The following is a 25,955-nucleotide window of genomic DNA, read 5'->3' as shown; positions in this document are numbered from 1 at the left end:
CAAATGGAATATATTTTATATGCATTTTCATAGAAAACATATAGTTCTTACCCTTTTTTCTAATGAGATTGGGAGAGTGATGAGAGGGCGAGGGAAATCTTCCTATGCCACCAAGTGCTATGTTTTTTCCCTCAGTGTCAAGTCTTGATCTAGTTTCTAGGCACAAGCTTCAGAATGATGGGCTTCTTGGGCTTCGCAAAATCCCCTGTGTCTAATTCCAAGAAAATCAGTAGAGGAAAACAAAGGGAAAGTACTGAATTATTTGATTCATTCAACAAGGATTTATTAAGTGCTTACCAACTAAATGCAAGGCACTAGGGATGCTAGGATATGCGAGGAGCTGGGGAATGCAAAGACCAAAACCTAACAGTCCCTCAAGGAGTTTACACACTATTGAAGGGAAACATGTACACAAATAAGTAAATACAAATGTACATGTGCGTGGACACACAGTAAGAAAATGTAAACCAATTTCAATGGTGAGAAGAACACGAACAATATGAGGAGGGGGATTGGGAATGCCCTCAAGTAGGAAAAGCATTTGAGATAAACCTGGAAAGAACCTAGGGATTCCAAGAGGTAGAGTCCAAGAAGTTGTGCGTCCCAGGTATTGGAAATAGCATGTGTGTGATAGGCCTGAGTAAGGGTGTGTGGAGCCAGCTGTCACTAGTTCTGATGACTGTGAAATTTTCAGTGTGAGAATCAACGCCTCAGAAATCAGTAATTGCTACCAATCAGGACTTGATTTATTGTTTTAGTGATTGTCCAGAGATTTATGAAAGTATTAATAATTCAGATAAACATGAGCATGTCTGTGCATACATTCTGCCTCCCATGCTCACCCAGTTACCAAACATTTCCCAGCATGCCCCTCTATTACTACAGATGGGGCTTGAGTAAGCAGCGTGCAGTAGAGAGCTCAGGGAACGGCCTGGTAACTATAAGCTGATAACAATAATAATAATTATTGTGACATTCATATGTTGTTACATATCATACATTGCATATATAATAATGATAATTACAACTGGCATTTACATAACATTTTAAGGTTTGCAAAATACTTTACAGTCATCCTTTCATTTGAATCTCATGACACCCATGCCTAAGGTTCCCTCTATCTCTAAACCAGTGTGGCCAAATTAAAAGAGAAACCGGGGACCACTAAACCATAGCTATAATATGATCTATACTTTATTGCATTTTTATTTATTTTGCTAGATATTTCCCAGGTTCATTTTAGTCCAGGGCATTTATGTGTATGTCTGTGTCTGTATCTGTGTGTGTGTGTACACACACACACACACGCATATACAGATATATACATATATATGTATATATATATATATATATATATATATATATATATATATATATGTTAAATATTTCCCAATTACATTTTAATCTGGGATACACATACACACACATGCACACACACACACACACACACACACACACACACACACAGAGTTAAATAGTTTCCAAGTGCATTTTAGTCTGAAGTTTATACACATTTTATTTATTTTGTTAAATATCTCTCAAGTACATTCTAATCTGGTATTCAGAGGGAGCATTGAAGGTTGCATGTGTTGATGCCAATGCCCTCCATGACTTAAACACTGCTCTCCCCAGCCAATAGAGCCCAGCTTGGGGGCTCTAAAGAAAGAATAAGAAAAGGATTTCTGGGAATAATCTATGACTATGGTTCTAAAGGTCCCCTGTAGTTCTAAATTTCTATTCAATTCAATCTGAAAAATATTTAGTTGAGTGCTTACTATGCATATGGCACAGTGCTAGGCACTTATGGGGAACCAAAAGATGATGACTGTTCCTTCTTCACCAAGAACTTACCATCTAGTGTACAGGATAAGACAAGTATAAAAACATTACCAAGACAGTATGGGATAAGTGCCATGGGACAAAGACATACAAAATTATTAGTGTGTATAGGTGTGCACGTGTGTATGTTTATGTGGGTGAGGTAGGGTGTGGTTATCAGGGAAGGCTTCATAAAGGAGGTAACTGATTAAGAAGCCTTGAAATATTTGTGCCATTTCCAAATATGGAGACCTGGGTCAGGGGGCCAGAAGAGGGGAATTCCAAGTAAAAAGGATGGCATAAGCAAAGAAACAGAGTGGGAAAACACAGGAGGTGGGTTCAGGAATGTCAATTAGTCATATTTGATTAGAGCATAGAGGAATAGTGAAAGAAAGGTCTGGAAAGATAGAGTGATGTCATATTGAGGGCCTTGAAAGTCAGATGGGGAATGTAGACTCAGTTCAGTAGGCTGAGGGGAACCATCAAAGTTTTTCAAGGTGTGGATTTGCTACTAACCATTTAACAATAGCCTTAACACATTCTACAATTCAGAATATAAAATAAGAGAAATAATATATAGATTTCCCTTCCAACGAACAATGAGACAATTGAATGGTGAGGAATTATAATGATCAGGAGAAAAGCACTTTCCTTTTTCCAGTGGAAAGGTGGGGGATTATAGGTATGGAATGTTTCATACATGGTCAGATGTGATTGATGTATCAGTGCTATTGCTGAACTGTTTTTGCTCCTACCTTCAATCTTTGCTACAAAGGAATGTTCAAAAGAAAGCCAATGCAACCAAGATTAGAAGGGAAGCAGAAAGCTGGGAAACAATTTTTATAGCCAATGTCTCTGATAAAGGCCTCATTTCTAAAATATATAAAGAACTGACTCAAATTTATAAGATACAGTTCATTCTCCAATTGATCAATGGTCAAAGGATATGAACAGGCAGTTTTCAGAGGAAGAAATTAAAGCTATCTATAGCCGTATAAAAAATGATCTAAATCACTATTGATTAGAGAAGTGCAAATCAAAACAACTCTGAGGTACCACATTACACTGATCAGATTGGCTAACATGACAAAACAGGAGAATGATAAATGTTGGAGAAGATATGGAGAAATTGGAACACTAACGCATTGTTGGTGGAGTTGTGAACTGATCTAGAGAGCAATTTGAACTGTGCCCAAAGGGTTATAAAATTGTGTATACCCTTTGATCTAGCAATGCCACTTCTAAATCTGTATCCCAAAGAGATCACAAAAATAGGAAAAGGACCCACATGTACAAAAATGTTTATGGCAGCTCTTTTTGTGATGGCAAAGAATTAGAAATTGAGGGGATGACCATTAACTAGGCAATGGCTGAACAATGAAGAATATGAATATAATGGAATAATTTTGTGGTATAAGAAATGATGAGTAAGCTGATTTCAGAAAAATCTGGAAATACTTATATGGACTGATGATCAGTGAATTGAGCAGAACCAGGTGAATGTTGTACACAGTAACAGTTATGTTGTGCGATGACTGACTTTGATAGACTTAGCTCTTCTCAGAAGTACAAGGATCTAAGACAACTCCAAAAGATTCATGATGGAAAATGCTATCTACATCCAGAAAAAGAACCATGGAGTCTGAATGCAGGTGGAAGTATGCTATTTTCTCTCCTTTTCTTTTGTCGTTTTGCTTTATTTCTTCTTTCTCATGGTTCCTCCCATTAGTTCTAATTCTTCTACACATCATGACTAATGTGAAAATTTGCTTAATATGAATGTATAAGTAGAGCCTATATCAGATTACATGCCATCTTGGGGAGGGGGGAGGAGAGAGAAAGGGAGAAAATTTAAAACTCAAAATCTTATGGAAGTGAATGTTGAAAACTAAAAATAAATAAATAATTATAAAAACAAAGGGACGTTCATTGGATGGGAGAGGTGGTGTATTTGGAGATGAATCCAATATTAAACAAAAGGCATCAATAATTGAGGGGAAATTGAATACATACTAAAATAATGGGAGAAATAAACGTCCTTAGAAGAACATGCATCACTTGCTATACTGGCTTAGCCTATTAAATACTAAGTCCAGAGATCCTAAGTTAAAACTCCTTAAAAATCTATTTGCAAAGAGAGATCAAGTTTATTCTCACTGGGTTCTCTTTTCAGGGTTCCAAGGGGAAATTTTGTAAGAGCATGACCAGGGAAATCTCCATGGCCAGCATAGCAAACCTCATTCCAACGTGGTTTCAAGGACCAGCTCCAACCAGAAGGAATACATCTGAGTCAATGAATTATCATCCCTAATGAAACCTGGTCCCAAAGAATAAGTTGAAGAGAAAGAACAACAGGAGGTAAAAACCTACTTGGTCTTCAAATTGGATCCACATACGATGGACTTTTCCCTTATCATTCCAATTTTCTTTCTTCTGTTCCCCTCTACATTTAAAGGATTCATCAACTATTCCTAGACCCATGTTCTGGCAGAAGGAAGCTTACTGAGAACCCAATCTTCAAATGATGCTCACCCAAGGCAGCAAGTGTAGAACTAGCTGAGGTGGTGATTCATTTATAGGCAGACTGGACCCTGAGCTTAGGGGGCTTCAGGGCCTGTGTATGGAGTTAGAAAGTTCAGATTGGGCCACTGGTATGAAAAATGCAGAGTTCATTATGGATAAGCTGTGTTTCAGCATTCTCATTCCAAGGAAAATGAATAAAAGGGTCTCTCAGTCTGCATATGCCAAATCTTAATTCCCAGTAGTCTTAATCAAGACACCATATACTTAATAGTTTTAGATGCATAGATCATAGGATGTCAGAGCTAGAAGGGACCGAACAGATCATCTATTCCAACTCATCTCATTTTATAGCCCTGCCTCAGAGTTAAATGACTTGTCCAAAGTCATCTACCTAGTAAATGACAGAGCCTGAATTGAAACCCAGATCTTCTGACTCCAAACCCAGCATTCTTTCCATTTTACTATGAATTGTATTCAGAAGAGGTTCTTGCGGTCACATAAGCATGAAGTTCCCTGGATTGTTATTGATGAGGAGAGCAGGAAATACCCAGCTCTCCCTCCAGAACAGGCAGTCTCTTTAATTGTAGACAGGAATGGCCTTGGTGTAACTTTAAAAAAAAAATAGATGAAAATTGGGTTAAAATGAACTTCAGAGCAATCTTGAAAGAGAGAAGGCATTGGTACCACGTGCAGTTTGAGGGGAAGGAGAAGGCATGCAAGGTGTATAAATACAGATGGAGTTATTGCTTCCAGGCTAGAAAGCAGACTCCTGCCCCCACCCTTTTAAATGAGACTGCCCATATGTAAAAGTACATGAGGTCTTTCGTAGCACCAGCTGGTGGCACTACCTCCTTCTCTAAATCTTGTTGTCTCCCTGTACTTCCAGCTGCCTGGTCTCCCTTTTCAGCAGTATAAAATTCAGGACAATTCCCCTAGTGACATACCCTAGGGAAGGCTCTCAATGCCATTACCACCAGTCATAATACAACCTGGGTTAGTTCTAGGTATAGAGTTGGCTGTTAAGCAGAGACAGCTGGGTCATGATGCAGCCGTCTCAGGAGAGGCCAGAATTCCTTTTAGAATTTGCTGTGCACATAGGCTGTGCTGTTTACTTATCCCCTATGAATGTATTGGGTGAAAACTTCTGTTTATGGGAAACAGGCAGATTTGTAAAGCAAGTTTAAAAGTAGCTCTGGATTTGTAATCAGCCCACCTAGGTTCAAATCTCAGTTCTTCCTTTCACTGATTAATAATAATAATAATAATAATAATAGCGAAAACATCATCATCATCATCATTGTTATTATTAATACAGCATAGTAGATAGAGAGCTGGCCTCAAAACCAGGAGACCCAGGTGTTAGTTGCTCCTCTTGCACACTCTCCGTATGACTGAGCAAGTCTTTTAACATCTTGAAGCTCTAGGCATTCTAAGACATTAAATTTCAGAGAGGATTGCTACCTGCATTAGTGGAGGCAGTGCCTTATACCAATGAAACCGTAAGTCCAGTCCCCATCCTTACCACCACCACCACCATCATCATCATTATCATTATTGTTAATATGGATTTGTACAGAGAAGATACTGACCTTTGCCCAACCTTGAGGGCCTATCCCTGACTGGAGCTACACTTAATACTGCTACACCCACACCTGAGACTTTTAAATCTTGCTCAGCTCCCTGCTCCAGGGTCTCTAATGCCATCACTGTTTCCTGCCTCATTTGTCAGGTTTTGACCCCACAGTGATGCCAGAATAAGAGTTGCTTCAGCTGGGAAGTTAAATTTTATTTTCAACATAACTTTACCCTCCTTGTTGCTGATTTGTCTGGCCCTAGGCCAGTATTCCCATGGCTCTGGTTTTAATATCTGGCTATAAACCCCTCTGTGTTACAGCTGCTCAAAGCTAGTCTCATTGTCATTTTCTTCAATGCAGTTAATTAAATTCTATGCACAGCATATGACCCCACATCATAAAGGCTCCCTGGCTGGAGATGCTAGGGCTAACTGTCTATGATCCACATCTCACGGAAGCATCCTGATTACCTTTTCCTCAAAGTCTCAACAAGTGGCCCTCTAAAGTTAACCAACCCATGGCCTTCCCTTCATGTACCTTTCAGGATGGAACTCTTCAGGTTCTTCCCAGTATTCTAGGTCATGATGCAGAGCATAAACAGGGATCATTACTGCTGTACCCTTATCCCACTGATCTTTCTGGTTTTCTGGAAGACTCGCTCAAGATGTCTATTGAGGGGAAGAGCCTGACTGTCTCATTTATCACAATGTCCAGATACTCCATCTGAATGATGGTGTCATAGGTGGGGGCTGCCTAAGGAGAGAAGTCAATATTTTCAGAAATGAAATTCATCAGCAAATGTCTATCAAATGCTTACTACATGTAAGGCAGTGCCCTAGGAGCAATGATGGGAACTCAAAGAAATAATCCAGACTAATTATTTTAATGAACAATGACTCATTTGACAGTGAGGTCTTAGACCTGGAGTCAGGAAGATCTGATTTCAAATCCAGCCTCAGACAACTACTAGCAAGGCACTTAACCTCTACATGCCCCAGTTTCATCACCTGAAAAATTAAGATAAAAATAGCACCAACCTCTCACATTGTGAGCAGGACAAAATTCTATACTATTTGTAAGGCATTTTGCAAAACTTAAAACGCTATATGTATGACAGCTATCTGTTTGAAAAGCAAGAACATGCCATGGGCTGAGGTTTAGGATATATGAATATATGATCATTAATAAAATTAATGTTAGAATAGATATTTTCTTCCAACCTCAGTACAAGTATAATAGCACGTCATGAATATGGCAGCTGCATGCAGTAAGACATTCATTCATTCATCCATTTATAGTTCTTTTATTGATTTATTAGTCATCCAACCATTCTTGTCCTTCAATAAAAAGAAAAATATTAAGTAGTTATGTGATTGGAGAGATGATGAAATTCTGAAATCATCCATTCCATTGGCTTTGAGGGACTGTTTTTGCAAAATGTTGCAAATTTCAAGCAATTGTACTTTGAAATGTCATCAGTTCAGATGCAATTAATTTGGAGTGTGTGATCCTTTGGACAAAGAACAGGGACACAGCTTATCTGTGCAATGTCTATAAAGGGAGGAGTTGCTATGCAAATGAATGGTGTAAAAGGAAAATGTTTGAAATGGCAGGAAAGAATACAGTTTCCAAGTAATTTAGAAGCCCTCATTTACTTACAATTGCTGTGCTAGTTATGAATCATTATTTGGTCATTAAACATTCCCTTCTAGGACCTTCACTGGACAACCCTGCTAACTTATTAGCAGCTGCTACATACATTGCAAAAGAATAAAACTAATACTTCTTGGAAAATTAGCAGTCAGATTGATTTCGCACCCCTTGGTCTGAATTAGTAAGGCTTGACTGCTTTGGGCTAAATAGACAATATTGGTACTATACATTTACTATGGCAGATAGTGTTGCATTGGGTGGTTCTCATTTGGAGCACAAGAGAACTTTTGACTGATTCTTCTGTCTCTCTTGTAGCAATTTCTGGGAAATTTGTTTTTTCCAGGAATGAGTTTGCTTTATTTCCAGCATATACTAGATCATACTCCACCCTTTGTGGGTTCATATCTCTTGTGGTCTATGTAATGCCACTCAGTCTCTGCTTAGCAATAGTTTTATTCTTACTTGTTTCTCTCACCATTTCTGATCCATAGTAGCCTTCAATAAACACTCCCTGGTTACTAAATGTTTATTGGATGCTGTTAATTGATTCCTTTTGTCTGCTGATAGAGTAAACACATTTCACCTATTTCCAACCTTGGAACCCTGTGTTATACAGCATACACAGGCTTTAGAGGCATCATGAAGAATTTGCTGTTAAATAGATTTTGAAGGTATAAAGACCTGAGTTCAAGTATCCACCCTGACACACACTGGTTGTGGAATCCTGGACAATTTATTTAACCTCTCAGAGCTTTAGGCAGCTCTCTATGACTATGATTTGTAGTGATAGTAGCAACCTACATGGACCTACATCTTCCCTAGTATCTCTGTTCACTAGTAGCGCATCATTGAAATGACACGTTCACTTCTTATCCTTCCCTTGCTTAGACTGAGTTCAATTTTGAGACTTAATAAAAATATTAACCTTTGGGGGAATTCGTCAGTACTACTGTCCTTGAAGGCATGAGGGTGGGCTGAGAAGAAGTGCCTTCCCATTTCTATGCTACTGACCTTATCTTGCCATTGTCAAAGAGAGAGAGAGAGAGAGAGAGAGAGAGAGAGAGAGAGAGAGAGAGAGAGAGAGAGAGAGAGTTTTATTCTGGGTAAATGAACAAAAATAAACACTTGTTGGTTACTAAATGTTCATTGGATTGAGTTAATTGATTAAATTGAGCAAATAAGCATTACTTGCCCTTTTTTACCTTATTTGGTAGAGTACTATCTATCTCTTCATGGAGTTTCTTCTGGATTTCAAAATAGGTGGCCAAGTTATAATTGATGAAGGTGAGGGGGTTGAGCTTGTAGAACCATAGCCAGCCAGAAGAAAGAAAGCCACCTGAGAAACAATCTCTATTTCAGTCAGAGCTTTAGGGAAAGAACCAAGTTATAAATGTGAAAGAAAGGTAGTCAACGGTCAGGACCCTGGATAGTACCAAATTCATAGCCAAAAGAAAATATTTCACTCTGGTCTTGGCTGAGAGCAGCTTTGGTCATTGACTAATCAAAGCAAAATATCATGTTGAATTTGTTGTTTTCCCCTAGTCCTTATGAAATGTCCATCTGACACAGATGAAATTAATTGGAAGCTAAGTCCTATTTGGTACAGATGGAGACTTTAAAATATCTGAGTAAGGCTGAGTACCACATTACAATAATGGCCTGGTAAGCACTTTTTTTAATGGGAGGACAGTAGCAAAACAAAAATCATAGTATCATAGAATTTTGAAGCTGAATGGGACCAATATCCTCATTTATAGAGGAAGAAATTAAAGGTTAGAATAGGTAAGTAAGCTGTCCAAGGTCACACAGCTACTTATAGATCCAGGACTAGGAAACAAGTCTCTAAACTCTAGAGTCCATATTCTTTGAGAAAATGTATTTGACCCCTGATTTTACATCAATAATACTTAATTTGGAATAATGATTTGACTATGATGGACCATCGTTGGAATTGTTGAGTTTATACTTCTGGAGATATTCAGCAACTCTCATCATGTCATTGACTTTTAGAAAGTTACTTCTTTCCTTATATCCAGGGTCACTGGTAGCCCAGGAATCAATCATTAATTGTAGGAAATCCATCCAATCCTGGGAACAGAGCCATATTCAGAAAGGTGAAAAGCAGGTGGAAATGACTAAAGTCACATAAGCTTCATCATTCTCTCTATAAACTCCATCTTTTTCTGTGACCTAATCATAAACCTTTCATATTGAGAAGACTGGTAGAAAAGGGGGCCAATATTTCTTAGAAATTTCCAATATGTGGTAAATCTGAGAATTTACTAAAACTTGACAGGGAGAAGGTGCTCTCCTTGCCCCTTCCCCCATCCCCAACACATCTAGATTTTCCCTGGTTTGATCCTCTGTCCATTCATACCCATATAGCACTGACCACACTGAGCTGGCTCTAGGCAAACCCATAGTGTAGATAAGGCTTATTTTTTAACTCCCATCCTCTTCAAGCCCACCACATGCCCTCACATTCTCATATAAATCTTTTTCAAAATAGACTCAACTTACTTTCATGCTGGAAAAGGTCAAATAACTAATTCATGTTGAAGTACTAGCAACTGATTATTCTTCCAAGCAATGGGTAGTCCAGTTACAAAAGATAAAGTTGAAGATCATGCTTGTAATTTTGTAGGCAGTAAAATCAAAGTAATAGCCTGGGCAGAAATCTCCATTTCAACCCTGATTTTCAGGAGAAAACAATTTAAAAGTAAGAAAAATACAGCCAACAGGCAGGACTCTTGGTAGCTCTGTTGTTCACATACAGAAGGGAAATGGGGAGAAAGTGTAGGAGAACAAAGATTTATTAAGTGCCTATTATGTGCCAAGGCACTGTGCTAAAAGCTTTACAAATATATTTTTACAAATATTTCACACTAGTCCTTGAATGGTTGCAGTTTGACAATGTAGAATGAAGTGAAGAAAACCAGAAGAATTTCTACTATATATTAGTGTTTCTTCTATAACAGCAACACTGTAAAAATGAACAACTTTCAAAGGCTTAAAAACTCTGATCAATACAATGATCAACTATAATTCAATGCACAGAAAGAGATGTGGTTTTGGACACAGCCAATATCAAAATTTCTTTTCTTGACTGTGAATTTTTGTCACAAGAATTTTCTTTTTTTGTTCCAGTGGAGAGGAAGAAGAAGGTAAAATTTAATTGCTTATTAATTAACAAAAATTATTTTTAAGTTTTAATAGGAAAAAACTACTAGCTTAAGAATGAATCTCTAAAGGCATGATTTTGGATGGCAATAACAGGATCTGAGAGAGGTATCCTTCCTTTTTCTCCTCATAAGTCATTCCCCAGCATGGCATAGCTTTCCTAAGAGAATCTTCTCCATCTTCAAGTTCTGTAAAACCTTGAGATGTGTAGAGAACCCCAGGTATTCAAGACTCTGGTTATGAAAAAGACATGACTGAGACTGGTAGCAGTCCTGGAAGAAATGACAAAGGACTTTTAGGATAAATAATTTAAAGGACTTTCTGCATCCCTTATGTCCTCAGGCTAATACTGCTGATTAGTAAAGTATGAGAGCTTTAGGTTTGTTTGACAGCAGAGGATTCTCTCTCTCTCTCTCTCTCTCTCTCTCTCTCTCTCTCTCTCTCTCTCTCTCTCTCACACACACACACACACACACACACACACACACACACACAATAATAAGATGTTAGAATTAGAAAGAAACTTTGGGATAATTTCTTTCAACCCCACCCCCACCCTCCATTTTCCAGATGAGAAAACCAGGCTCCAGAGAAGGTAAGTAATTTGCCCAAGGTCACATAGGTAGTTAGTTATTGACAGAATGCAGAGCAGAACCCAGGTCTCTTGACTCCCAGGCATACCTGCATGCTGCACTGTCTTTTACATCATTATACTGCCCAAACTGAATATGGAACCTCAGTTCTTTTAAACTCCATAACTAAACAGGTATGTGGATGCTGCCATGAATGCCAAATCTAAAATGCATTTACTGAATGGCTCCAGCACTATGACACAGGCAAACCACTTAAATTCTTGGTGTTTCTCTTTCCTCGGCTATAAAATAAAAAAATTGGTTTAGTTTCCTTCTAGCACTAAAATTAGGATCCTATGAAAAAACAAACAAAATTTACTTTTTGACCAGGATATTTTCTTAGGTCCAAATTTCAGCAAAGCTGGCTCCATATACTCTAGGGGTAAATCCCCCCTCGTGTTGCTCTTTTGCTGGTCTACTACAATATACCGTACTGCACTCACAAGAAAGTTCGAATGTTTTTTGGAGAAGAGACTCACATTCATTTTTTCCCAATATGGGCACAAGAGAGGGAAACACCACTAGAGAAAATGACAAAAGAAACCAATTGGTTTCTTCAGAGATCCTTTCTAGTGACAATGATGAGACATAAGGCTGAGTAGGAAAAGTGGGAGAAAACCCTAGGGAGATCATTATTCTGAGATCAGTCCTGGTCCCAGTCCAAGTCATTTAATACTATTGGAGCATAGTATAGAAGAAGAACAGTGGTTCTGGGCCTGGGTTCTAATCTTGCCTCTGATGCTTACTACCTGTGTGACCTTGGACAAGTCATTTCCTTCAGGTTCTTCATCTGTAAAATAAAAAGATTGGACTAGATGACCTTTGAGGTCCCTTCCAGCTCCAAATCCATGACCCTAGAATCCTCTGACTTATGTCAGTCATCGGTCTGTATGGCTATTAAGAACAACTTCTAATTCCATGAAGTTTGGTAAATTGTTAGACTGACTTCGAATGAGATACAATTCAATGGAAAAGGCATTTATTATGCCAAACCCTATTAGGCATCTAGAGCAGGAGTTCTTAACCTTGTTTGTGCCATGTACACCTTGGACAATCTGGTGAAACCTATAGACATTTTTCAAAAAGATGTTTTTAATGTATACAATAAAAATAAGGGAAATAAATTATATTGAAATGTAGTTATCAATTTTTTAAACTAAATTCATGATACAGTTGTTGACTCAGTGGATAGAGCACTGGGCCTGGAATGCCAAAAACATGAATTCAAATCTAGCCTCAGACACAACCAGACATCTGACTCTGGGCAAGTCACTTAAACCTCTAATTGTCTGAAAAAAAAAAAAGGATCCACTGAATCCACTGAGAAACAGCAAACCACTCCAATATCTTTGACAAGAAAATCATGGGGTCATAAAGAATCAGACATAACTGATCAAATGAACCTCAACAACAACAAAGTTCATGGACCCCATATTAAGAATCTCTAGTCTATAGGAGTACAAAGAAGAATAAGAATGACATCTGGTCTGCAATAGTCTCCTAACAAATATTCCCACCTTCACTCATTTGTCTCACCTCCTAATTCATCCTTCTCACTGCTACAAAGGCAATTTTCCTTGTATTTCTGCTCACTTCTCAGCTTAAACCTCAGTAGTGGCTCCCCACTGCATACAGAGTAGTATTCCAACTCCTCTACCTAATATCCAATGCCCTCCATAATCTGGAACCTATACAGTTATCTGTTATGTGATTTCTCTCTAAAAACTCAATTTACTAGCCAAACTGGACTGTTTTCTATCCCCTAAACATACCATGTGCTATTCCTCCTTTATGTGATTTGCCATGATGCCCTGGCTCTGCCTGTAGCATCCCTCCTTTTTCCTTCCCTAGTTAAATTCCTATTCATTCTTTAAAGTCCAACTCAAATGTTACTTCCTTCAGAAAGTCTTTCCTTTTGCTTCCAGGCAATAAGAATTGTCCCCCTCAGACCATGCACACTACTTTATTTTGTATCTTGTTAAAGTGCTAGTTGTGTTATACTGTATGTGTATCTTATGTCCCAATTAGATGGTAAGTTACATAAAGGGAGGACCAGTAACTCAGACATTTCAAATGTCCCTCAGAGTTTAGGAGAAAGCCTTACACTATAGGTGCTTAATATATAAATTGAAATGCATTGAAGAATTTTAAAGGGTGTAGGGGAGCTTTCAGGTTTACAGAAATCACTATAACTCTGAGGAAAGTACAGTAATGTCTGTGAGAAGTGCAAAGTGCTCAAGAATTCAAAGGGAGATACTGATTGGGAAGAATCCCAGTGAAGGTTCTTTGCAATGTGCTGATAAGCAAGTGTATGAGAAAGTGAATGTCGACTTGGAGTTTAGCAAAGAAAAATGATAGAAGCATGCATGGGGGGTCTCAAGTTTTTAGTACAGGAGATAACGATCCTATTGAGAAAAGGGAAAGAGTCCTTGGAGAGTCAAGCTAGAGAAGGGCCAGGAGTGAAATATTCTATAAGCTTGGAGAATGAGTCTATCAAGTTCTAAAGGTCAGTGAATAAATGTAGTAAGCACTGAATTTGGAATCAGACAATCCTGACTTTTATTCCTCTGTGTCCTTAGATAATTCATTTCCAGTCCTTGGACCCATTTCCTCATTTCTAAAGTGATCTAAGGATCCAGTAGATGATTTTTCTAATGAGCCCATCTCCCACTCCAGAATTCTTTCTTTCTCTATGTGGTTATACCTCTTCTAAAAGGGAATGATGGTTGCAAAAACCATAGTTTGGTTTATGGGTCCAAAGTTCTAGTCAAGCTATCCTAAATTTCAATTTATTCTCTGAATTTGGCCCTCCATCTCCTACCTTCATGCCTCTATGTCCCTGGGTTCCCAGAATTCACTTCCTCATTTCAATTTCTGAAAATTCTTAACTTCCTCCAAGGCTCAGTTCCTCTTCCATCATCTTCGGAAAGTCTCTTCTGATCACACTGCCATGTGTGTGAGTGGTCTTCTTTGCCTCTCATCATGCATATTGATTCATTCAACAAGCTATTAAGGGCCTGCAATATACAGGACAGTTTCCTCATCTGTAAAATGAATTGAAGAAGGAAATGGCAAACCACTCCCGTATCTTTGCCAAGAAAACTCCAAATGGTATTACGGAGAGTCAGACATGACTGAAAAAATAACAACAATCCCTTGTAGAGTGTAAGCTCCTTGAAAGTAGAGACTTTCTTGTTTGGTTTGGTTTTGTACTTATATCCACAATACCTCCCATAGTTCCTTGCACAATAGACCTTTAATAAATGCCTGTTATTTTGGATTGATTTCCCAACTTGTCAGTCCAAATGTTCTGCCAAAATACAACTCTTTAGTAATAAAAATAATAGCTAGCATGTATATAGTATTTTAAGGTTTGCAAAGTACTTTGCATACGTTATCTCATTTGATTCTCACAAAAGTCCTATGAAGTAGGGGATATTATTATAACCATTTTACAGAAAAGGAAACTTAGGCTAACTTGCCCAGCTCATCTGTGTCAGGATTTGAAATCAGTTCTTCTTAACTCCACGTTCAGCACTATAGTCACTGACCCACCCAGTTGGCTCAGGAAGTTGAGGATTCTTCCCTGATGTGAGAAATGCATCCTATCCTTTGTGCCTGAAACAGTGCCCTCAAATCTCTTTAGTTTTACTTGAATATTGGGGCATGAAATACAGTTCTTTCCCACTCTTGAGGAATTGAGTTGCTATTGTGGAACTGTGAAAGGCCTGAGGTTGGGAGTGAGCACTGATACAAGTGGTTTGATGAGGGATAGATCCCATACACATGCAGAGGGCTCAAAGAGTTGAAAGACACAGTAGCTTCTTCATGTGAAAAAGGAAGGGGTCATTGGGGATTCTTAATGGAGTTGATGTATGGGTCAAAAAAAATGCTGATGATGACATTCAGGCTGTAGCCCCAGAGATACTACAGAGAGAAAAAGAACTTTGATTTAAAAAACAAAAGTTGGCAGGAATTCAAGATTCTTAGATGATCTCTCAAGCTTTTCTTAAGCATTCACTCTGTACCCAGTTCTGAGATAAGAACTATGGGAGATATGAACAAGTATAACTATTTATGGCTTTATCACAAAATGTATATTGATCCAAGGGAACTAGTAGTCAAGAGGCTTGGGTTCTAGTTCTAGCTCTGTCACTGTTTAGTTGAGTGGCATTAAATAAGCCACTTCTCCTTTCTGAATCTCAGTTTCTTAATATAGAAAATGAGAAGCATAGACTCAACAGTCCTAAAGTTCCCTTCTCATTTTAACTCTATGATATTGCGTTGTATAGAGTTTAATCCAGGTCTGACATTGTAGGATTTTATGATTTTGTAATATGTTATACAAGGCACTATATATGTGTGGAAGAAAAGTAGGAGCTACAATTATTTTGCAGTATCTTAATGATCTAACAACATAGAAATCCCCCAACTACCAGTGGCCTAATAGTAGAAAGTAAGTTGAAATAAAATATTAAAACTGTTGTAACAACCAATTACTCTCCTTGGAGAAGAGTTACTTCAGTTTTGTCAAAAAAGACATATTTGGTCTCTTCCTCTTGTCTCCTGCCCTTGAAAAAAGAATGTTATGCTTAGTAAATGTTTCTTAAATTAAAACAAATTGAATCAGAGCATATGGATTCACAGCATTTTGGAGTGATAATAAGCACAGATGCAAATTTTATATTGATTTAAGGTCTGCAAAGAACATACTCAGATTTATCTTATTTGACCCATATAACCACCATGAAAGTTAGATACTACAGATATTATTGTGCCTAGTTTATAGATGGGGAAAGTGTGGCTTAGAGAGGTTAGGTGACTGGTCTAGGGTCATACAACTAGTAATTGTCAGATAAAGGACTGAAACTTAAATTACATTTAGCTTGACTGCAAGCCCAGTGCTCTTTCTGCTGCAACTCCAGACAGACTGAGATAGTCATCTGAACTGGGCCATAAGAAAAATGCTCTGAAATATACCAAAACATGTCCCTGCTACAAAGCTCCATTGAGGGAGACATGTTTTTGTGATTGTAATTGTGTAGAATCACTTGATTTCTAAGACAACTACCCTGTCCTGAGACCCTCCAAGCATGCTCACAGATGACAAGGTTTTCAGTCATAAAGCTGGGAAAAACCACAGAAAGGGTTGCCCTATATATCTTTAATCATCTGACTACTATGTCCATTCCTAAGAGAAAACAAACCAGCAACTTTGCTCCATACCCTGAAGACTGAAAAAGTCTATGCAAGGATATGTTTTTTTTTTTTCTGCTACTCATTTTAAAGTCAGAGATAACCCTATTTCCCTAGATATGATACTGGGCTTGGAAACCAAAAAACTAGGTTCAAATCCTTCCTCAGACACTTTGTAATTCTGGGCAAGTTACTTGATCCTTATTTGTCTGTCCATTGTAACTCTCTACAACTCATTTACTAATCTACAAATTATCATGCCAATAACGTCACCAACTTATGTTTGCCTGGTGTTTTACCATTACGAAAATGTTTTCACACATCATAAGAGTAGCCAATAATTATATAGCAGCTGGAAGTTTACAAGGAAAGTTCAAGAGGATTTTCACAAGAATTCTGTGAAGTAAAGCATTATTATCATTTTAGAGATGAGGAAATGAGAACTTTGATCAATGGAATGACTTGCCCAGAGTCAAACACCTAAATATAACTGGTCAAGTCAGAATGAAAAACCTTGTTGTCCTAACTCCTGATCAGCCTAATGCTCTTTCTACTGGTGGATCTAATGATGAAGTTGGCCATTTCACAGGATCAGAGATTTAGATAGAGTTGGAAGGACTTTAGGGGTCACCTAGACCAGGGGTTCTTACCCTTTTGTGTGTGATGAACACTTTTGACAGTCTGGTAAAACCTGTGGATCCCAATTTAAAATAATGCTTGTTGCCTTCATTCATAATGCTAATTTTCATAATGCCAAATTTCTGTAGGACTTTACTGATAATAAAAATATAATCATTTTATAGCCACAGCCATGGACCCCTTGAAATTCAGCTCCAGTCCTCTTAAGGGTTCGTGTATACCAGATTAAGAATTCTTGACCTACTCTAACGACTTCATTTTAGGAAAAAAGAAACTGAGGTCCAAAGAGGGGTTGTCAAGATCACAGAATTAGTAAGTGGGCAGAGCCAGTATTTGAGCCTGAAATATATACATACATATGTATATATATCTATATCTGTATATATAGATATAGATATAGATATAGATATAGATATAGATATAGGTATAGGTATAGATATAGATATAGATATAGATATAGATATAGATATAGATATATATAGATATAGATATAGATATAGATATAGATATAGATATAGATATATAGATATAGATATAGATACACACACATATATATACTTGCACACACACATACACACACACACACATATAGTTAACACCAAACCTGGATTTGAACTCAGGTCTTTGCACTTCAAATTCAGCACTCATTCCTCTGTACCACAGCACCCTTATTCTCAGTTCTACATCACTCTCAGCTTTTCCTAACTTCTCAGTCACTCAGAGCCTCTTTTCTTCAAAACAAAATTTACTCTGGGAACTACTCTGAGAAATGACTGTTCATAAGTTAGTTGCCTCTTCCAGGCAGATTTCATTCTAATATGGGTCAAAGCCTTAAGATATAAGAATGAGGAGCTTTAAGTAGAATTTAAGTCAATAAGCCCAATTTTAGGATTATTGGGGGCAGGGGGATACTGGAGGATATTAAAGAGGAAATTTGCTAACACGACTGAAAGATATGATTCATAAGGAAGCCCAGCTGCCAAGCCTTACCACACTTGGTACAGATCAGGATGTGGGATACTGGGGAAGTCATCAGGGATTCTGTAGAAGAGATTCCTGCTAACTAAATAAACACTTCCCTTACAACTGAAGTTTTATTAAAATTTTTTGGTAAAGATCTTTTGTGGCTAAGTAAATTTTTTCTTCCGATGCAAAATAGCAACTCTTCTAAAATTTGCCTGGAACATTGGGAGATTAATTAAGGTGCCCAATGTCACAGAGGAAATATATGTGGGGTGCAAGACTTGAACCTATTCTTCTTGGCACTGCAGCCAGCTTACGTTCTTCATGCCATACAGCCTTCTTTGTAGTTGAGGACAATGATCCCATTATCTCCTTACAGTACAATTCTTCCTGATATATTTTTTTTAAATCCACTCCAAGCCTATAGGTTTGGGTTTATATACACGTCTAAGGAAAGACAAATGTCTGTCTCCCTCTCTGTGTGTCTATCATTCTCTGATTCTGTTTCTGTCTCTGTCTTCTCTCTCTCTCTTTCTTGACTGGACTTAAGACTTCATTGGTAGAGGGAATTCAAATGAGGAAATTCTACTGATAACAAATCTTCAATTAGCTATCTTGAGATATGTGAGGTTAAGTGAATTGTCTAAGGGCATATAGTCATTAGGCATCAGAGGCAAGACTTGAACCCTTGTCTTCAGGACTCTGAGGCTGACACTCTAGGCCCAGGCCTTAGCTTAAACTCTATTTTATTCAATGAGAAGGGTCTTCAACCTGAATCCCTTGATCCAGCCTGCTCCAATCTTGCAAAAACAATTGTTTGGGTTTTTTGTTTTGTTTTGTTTTTTGTTTTTGCAAACCCTGGATGACCATTCTTACTCCTTCACATACAGAGATTCATCTTTGGTCATTCCCTTCTCGATGTTTTGCACCAGAACATCTCCATGGTGTTTGATAATAGGAAACATCTGAAACACAGCCCAAAGTTAATCAGTCCACAATTATTAGAGTGTCCAATAGGGCACAAAGCTCTAGTGATGCTAGGCATTTGGATTTTTCTAGCATTGAATCTTAATTCCCCATATTGAAGAAAAGAGAAGTTATCCTTTTTTTTTTTACATTTCCTCTTTTTAAAAAATTCATTAATTTATTTTTAGTTTTCGACATTCACTTCTATAAGCTTTTGAGTCTTAAATTTTCTCCCCCTCCCTCCCTGTCTCCCTTCCCAAGATGGCATGCAATCTGATATAGGCTCTACATACATATTCCTATTAAACATATTTTCACATCAGTCATGTTGTAAAGGAAAAATTAGAACCAATAGGAGGAGACACAAGAACAAAAAAACCAAAACAAAGCAGAAGAAAAAAGAGCAAATAGTATGCTTTGATCTGCATTCAAACTCCATAGTTCTTCTTCTGAATGTGGATAGCATTTTCCATCATGAGACCTTTGGAGATGTCTTAGATCCATGCATTGTTGAGAAGGGCTAGGTCTATCAAAGTCATCATACAACTTGGCTGGTACTGTGTACAATGTTCTCTTGGTTCTGCTCATTTCACTCAGCATCAGTCCATACAAGTCTTTCCAGGTTTTTCTGGAGTTCCCCTGTTCATCATTTCTTAGAGCACAATAGTATTCCATTACATTCATATACTAGAACTTGTTCAGCCATTCCTTAATTGATGGGCATCCCCTCAATTTCCAATTCTTTCCCATCACAAAAAGAGCTGCTATAAATATTTTTGTATATGTGGGTCCCTTCCCCATTTTTATGATCTCTTTGAGATACAGCCCAAGAAGTGCTATTGCTGGGTCAAAGGGTATGAACACTTTTATAGCCATTTGGTATAGTTCCAAATTGCTCTCCAGAATGGTTGGATCAGTTCACAACTCCACCAACAATGCATGAATATTCCAATTTTCCCACATCTTCTCCAACATTTATCATTTTCCTGTTTTGTCATGTTAACCAATCTGATAGGTGTGATGTAGTACCTGAAAGTTGTTTTGATTTATGTTTCTCTAAACAATAGTGATTTAGAGCATTTTTTCATATGACTGTAGATAGCTTTAATTTTTTCATCTGAAAACTACCTGTTAATATCCTTTGACCATTTATCAATTGAGGAATGACTTATATTCTTATAAATTTGACTTAGTTCTACATATATTTTAGAAATGAGGCCCTTATCAGAGACACTAGTTGTAAAAATTCTTTCCTAGAAGGAAAGTTATTCTTAATAGAATGAGGAAGATGTTTTCATTAATTGGCTTTCAGATTTACCCAGAAGGCCACCTTTGTTTCAGCCCTTATCCTTACAAATCTCCACAAGATGTCTAAGTCTACATTCCTGCTGAGACCAAAACTGTCTACTGGAGCTAAAACCATGAGCAAGCTCATAGTTGTGTTTCTTAGAGTAAAACAGATTTAGAAAATTATGGTTAATTCTAGATCAGAGGCTCCTTTCCTAGTTAAGACTATTTAGGACCTGCTAAAAGTTTGTGGCTCTCTCACCTGAACTGACCCTGAAATACTTGAAGAACTGAATGCTCAATGCCCAGAGAAAAAAGAATCAGGTCCAAAAAAATATACATCAGAACCATAGTATTCCTTCTTGAAGTATACAGCGTACTAACTCAAAGAATAAGTTTGACTTCTTTACCATATATTGGGCATCTCTTTATGACCCTTGTGAATGGGATCTAGATGAAGAGATAAGAAAAAGGTCAGGGGAGGGTAAGCAAACTTCATTAAGCACATACAACTTGTACTGAGTATACATCTTTTTTTCCCCATCTTTTTTTTTGTTTGTTTGTTTTTATGAGGGAGGGTGAAGGCAAAGAGAGGGAAAAGTATAAGAAAATAGAATGGAAGGAAATACACAATTCATGATTGTCACTGTGAATACCAGTTAGATGAACTCACCCACCACACAAAAGAAGAGAGCAGAATGGATTCAATAGTAGAACTGAACAATATGTTGTTTACAGTAACACACTAGAAAAATAAAGATTCACTCCTAGTTAAAATAAGGAGATGGAGCAAAATCTATTTTGCTTCAGATGAACTAAAAAAAAAGCTGTGGTGGTAACATGGACTCAGATGAAGCAGCAATAAAAATAGACTTGATTAAAAGAGACAGCAGAGAAAATATTATGTTTACAGGTACCATAGAAAGTTAACATCAGTACACACACAAACACACACACACACAAATATTTCAGCTGTTTTCCAATCATGTCTGACTCTTAATGATCCACTTGGATTTTCTTGGCAGAGATACTAGAGTAGTTTGTCATTTCCTTCTCCAGTTTATTTTTCAGATGAGGAAACTGAAGCAAACAATTAAGTGACCCCAATGGTCACATAGCCAGTAAGTGTTTGAGGCTAGATTTGAACTCAGGAAAGTGACTCTTCCTGACTGCAGGCCCAACACTCTGTTTATTGTGCCACCTAGATCATACACACACACACACACACACACACACACACACACACACTGAATGGTGAAATGAAACTAGTTATTGGGAAAAATAGGAAGTAAAACTATAATAATGGGAACCTAAATGTACTCCTTTCAAAACCAAATAAGTCTAACAAAAAATAGACAATAAAGAAGTTAAAGACCTCAAAGAAACTTTAGAAAAGTTAGATATGATAAATTGTGGTGATTGGTGAATGGATAAGGAAAAGGATATACAAATCCTCAATATTTCATGGTACCATTACAAAAATTAACTGGATATTGGAGTGGAGGCCATTCATGAACAAATGTAGAAAAGCAGAAGTAATAAATACATCATTTACTGAACCCAATGCAACAAAAATTATATTCAATATAAGGCCACTGAAGATAGAGAAGTTAATTGGAGACAAAATAACATAATCCTAAAGAACTGGTGGTTCAAAGAACAAATTATAGACATAATAGCTAATTTCATCAAAGATAATGAAAATGATGAGATAACAAAAATTGGGAGAATGAAGCAAAAGAAGTATTTAGGGGAAAATGCATGTCTCTAAATTCTTTTATCAACAAAAGAATAGAAAATCAACAAATTTTAAAACTCCAGTAAATACCAAAATAGAAATTCTGAAAGTGAAGTAAAAGAATAACAAGCAAATGACTATGACAACAATTAATTAATAGTAAGAGGAGCTAATTTTTTTGTGGAAAAAACAATGAAATAAATCATTAGCGAATTTGATTTTTTAAAAAAAGTAAAATTACATAAGAGTAGTAAAAGTAAAAAAGTTTTCATAATGAAAATTACTAGAAATTATTTTCCCCAACTATATTCCATAAAGCCAAAAAGTTAAATAAAATGAATGAATATTTACAACAACACAAAATTCCCAGATTAACAGAACACAAAGTAGAAAATTTAAATAACCCAATTTTAGGGGAAAAGTGAACAATCCATAAATGAACTTTCAAAACAACCCTCCTTTCATTTCCTTTCCCTCCTTTCCCCTCCCTCCCTTCTCTTCCCCTTCTTTGGCAACAGACTGAGCCATACTTACCTCCTTGGGTTTCTCACGGGTAAATAAATGTAAGGAAAGTAATGGCCCAGACACACTTCTATTTCTTTCCTGTAGCATTGGAGATGGGAGATTCCACAAGATTTATATCAAAATTCTAAGTAAATAGAACCAGGACCCAACTGAGTTAGAGGAAATTGTTCTGAGTTTTTTTCCGAGTAAGGATTAAGTTACGTTGACCCTGGTAATAAGCTATGTTCTTTCTCTCAGAAGAATCTTTACAGATACAGGAGGAGGCTGGGTAATAAGATTGTGGTAGGCAATAATTCTAGGCTTTGGTATTTTGGACTTGAATATAATACTTTAGGACAGGAGTTTTTAATCTTTGTATGTGTGTCATAGATCCATCAGGCAATTTAGTGAAATCTATGGACCACTTTCTAGAATACATGGGATTATAAAGGAAACCAATTACGTTGAAATTTTTTAAAAAATCCCATTCAAGTCCATGAATCTCCTGAAACCTGTCCGCGGACCTATGGACCCCAGGTTAAGAAGCTAGTCTTAAGTCTGGGCTTATCCCTCATAGTCACATTGGAGAGAGAAGGAGGTTGGGAGGAAGGAGATAGATCTGGAAATGAAGTTGGTGAAAAAAAAAAAGAATTCAATTAAAAAAGAATTTTAGAAAGAGCTGCCCTCAGAGAAAGGCCCAATTCTCAATACTAAAGGGCCTAGGAGATAGGAGAGTTGAACTATTGCCAAGAAAGACACTTGAAGCTGTTAGTAATGATGATGATGATGAAACACATTACATTCCTGATCTTATTTGAAACTCTCACCAAAACCTTGGGTTTTAAGGATCATCCTTGGATATAGATTTTTAACACTGTATGCAACCCCAATTTTACAGATGAGAAAGGGCAGCTAGGTGGTACACTCCAGTCTCAGACACTTACTAGATGTGTGACCCTGGGCAAGTCACTTAAGCATGTTTGCCTCAGTTCCTCATGTGTAAAATGAACTAGAAAAGGAAAGGGCAAACCACTCTTTTGCAAGAAAACCCCAAATGGGGTAATGGAGAATTGGACACAACTGAAAAGACTGAACAACAGATGAGGAAACAGAGACTCAAAGAAAAGTGATGCCTACAATCACACTATTAGAGTCATGGGTGGGACTTCAAACTGGCTCTTTCTTGGCTGCAGGTCTGATGGTCTTTCCACTATACCACACAGCCTTTCAAAAATATGAATAAGATTTGAGTTCTTTGAGAACAGGGACTGTCTTTTGCCTTTCCTTGCATCCCCAGTGGTTAGCAAGGAGGCTAATACATAGAAGGAAATTTAAAAATGTTTATTGACTGACTGACTAACATCCAATTAGAATGAGTCTAGACTGACTTTTTCTGATCTCCTTTGCTAATAGTGACTCTCTGTCTCCCAACCCCTGCCAATTACTATGCATTTACTTTGTATGCATTTAAATGTATATATGTCATTTTTCCCAATATAATGAATGCTCCTTGAGGCCAAGAAATTGTTAATTTTTGTCTACGTATCCTTGGCAGCCAGGAAGTAGTAAATGTTCAATTAATGCCTCTTGATGAAGTTTAAAAATCTGAGTTTTTAGAAGCATTAATTATCTCATTAGCTTTAACATATATCTTTAATTTTGTAGAACAATTTAGATTTTTATTAGAATTTTCAATTTTACTAGATTTTCTTTCCGCCATTAGAATGTAGGCTTAGTATAACTATCCCCACTGGACAAAACTGAGACAGAGAGAGATTGTGTAAGTGGCCAAAGGTCTCACAGAGCATGGTCAGAAACCCAGGTTTCCTGACTCCCACCCCAATATACTTTTCACTAGACCACGAGGAAGACAGCTGAACAGAAAACTGATAAATTTTGCATAGGTTAAACTCTAGAAAATAATTCGGCATTCAAAATGTTTCAAAGTCTGTTTAATGTTTATGTCACATGTAGGGCTGGCCCAGGGCAAAATTACAAAGTAAGGAAAGTTTTCTCTGTAGTACCTTCTTCATTCTCAACTCAGTATCCTTCTTTCCCTCAGGCACTGATCCTATGTTCAATTTTTACTGGGTCTCAATTTTAAGTAGCTGCCCATCAGTCCCTAATAAGGTAGTAACTGATATAGCTTCACATATTTCCTTCTTCCAATAGCAGTTAGTGTGTCTTAATATAGACCCTCTGAAAATGGAAAAGCCTTCAAGACCAGATGGAAATATTCATAAATCATAAATGGTAGAATTTTAGACACTGAGTTAAGAGGCAGGGGGAATGATTTTCTGGAATGGGGAGAAGGTAACCTTTCTGGTACTAAGCAGACTATGATACATGGGTACTATGTCATGATGGGTATTATGGGTGGAAACATTTATCAACCTTTGTGCTGTGGTACAAGTATTTTGTTAAGGGTCAATTTTATCTTTTAAAAAATGATAACTCTTTGGCCATGCAACCTTCACATTGATTTGCCTCAATTGTGTTACCTTCATCATGTAACCTGCTCTAGTCAATAGAAATTATTATTGTCACCAAAATCCTGACTTCCATACCTGAATATTGTTTTGTAATACAGGTGTAAGGTCACGCTTTGCTTTCTGAAAAGCACTGCCAGTTCCCAAGTGCTGCTGCACAAACTCTAATTCTGGCTTCTTTTTGAAGTATCTGGCCATGTTCATGATGGATCAAGCCACTAGAGTGAGATATAATTGTCTAGAAAATGCTTTGTATGTGTTATTTGATAAATGATCCCTTCAATCATCCAAGATCGTGATCAGTCTTTATTCTTTAGGGAATGCAGCCAACAGTAAGAAAAGAAGATTTTGAAGCAAAGTTCCCAAGCTTTCCTACAGAATTTGAAAGCTTAGATTAGAATGTTTGAAAGGCTTCAAGCCAAGAAGCATCCAGATGCACCTCTGTCCGTCAGTGACTTACCCAATGATTGGTGAAGAGTGTGTAAAACTCTTCCAGTAGGACTAGTTTGATGAAGGCTGGATCCAGAATGGCTAAGATAGGCAGGCTACCATCATAAAGCCTATTCAGAGCATCAAGACAGAAAAAAATAAAGTTTATTTCAGAGATATGCACAGAAAGATAACTTCTTAAGTCAACAAATCACAATATCTGCCTTTGAAATGGTCAATACTCTTGGAGCTAGATGACAAAATAGTCACCAACACTAGTCTTTCCCTCCCCTTCCTCCCACCAACCCAGTCTCAGTACACATTTTATAATCATAAGTCTAGAGCTAAAAGGAACCTCAGAAAA

General features: G+C 37.3%; 1 pseudogene; it reads right to left on the bottom strand.

Moving 5' to 3' along the window:
* Positions 1-6,421: 6,421 nt before the first annotated feature.
* Positions 6,422-25,366, bottom strand: LOC110201902 (cytochrome P450 3A8-like; annotated as a pseudogene).
* Between the last annotated feature and the right edge of the window lie 589 nt (positions 25,367-25,955).

The sequence above is a fragment of the Phascolarctos cinereus genome, unplaced genomic scaffold (genome assembly GCF_003287225.1).
Source record: "Phascolarctos cinereus isolate Bilbo 61053 unplaced genomic scaffold, phaCin_HiC Scaffold_4;HRSCAF=312, whole genome shotgun sequence".
NCBI classification, from domain to species: Eukaryota; Metazoa; Chordata; class Mammalia; order Diprotodontia; family Phascolarctidae; genus Phascolarctos; species Phascolarctos cinereus.
This window is presented reverse-complemented; position numbering and strand designations above follow the sequence as displayed.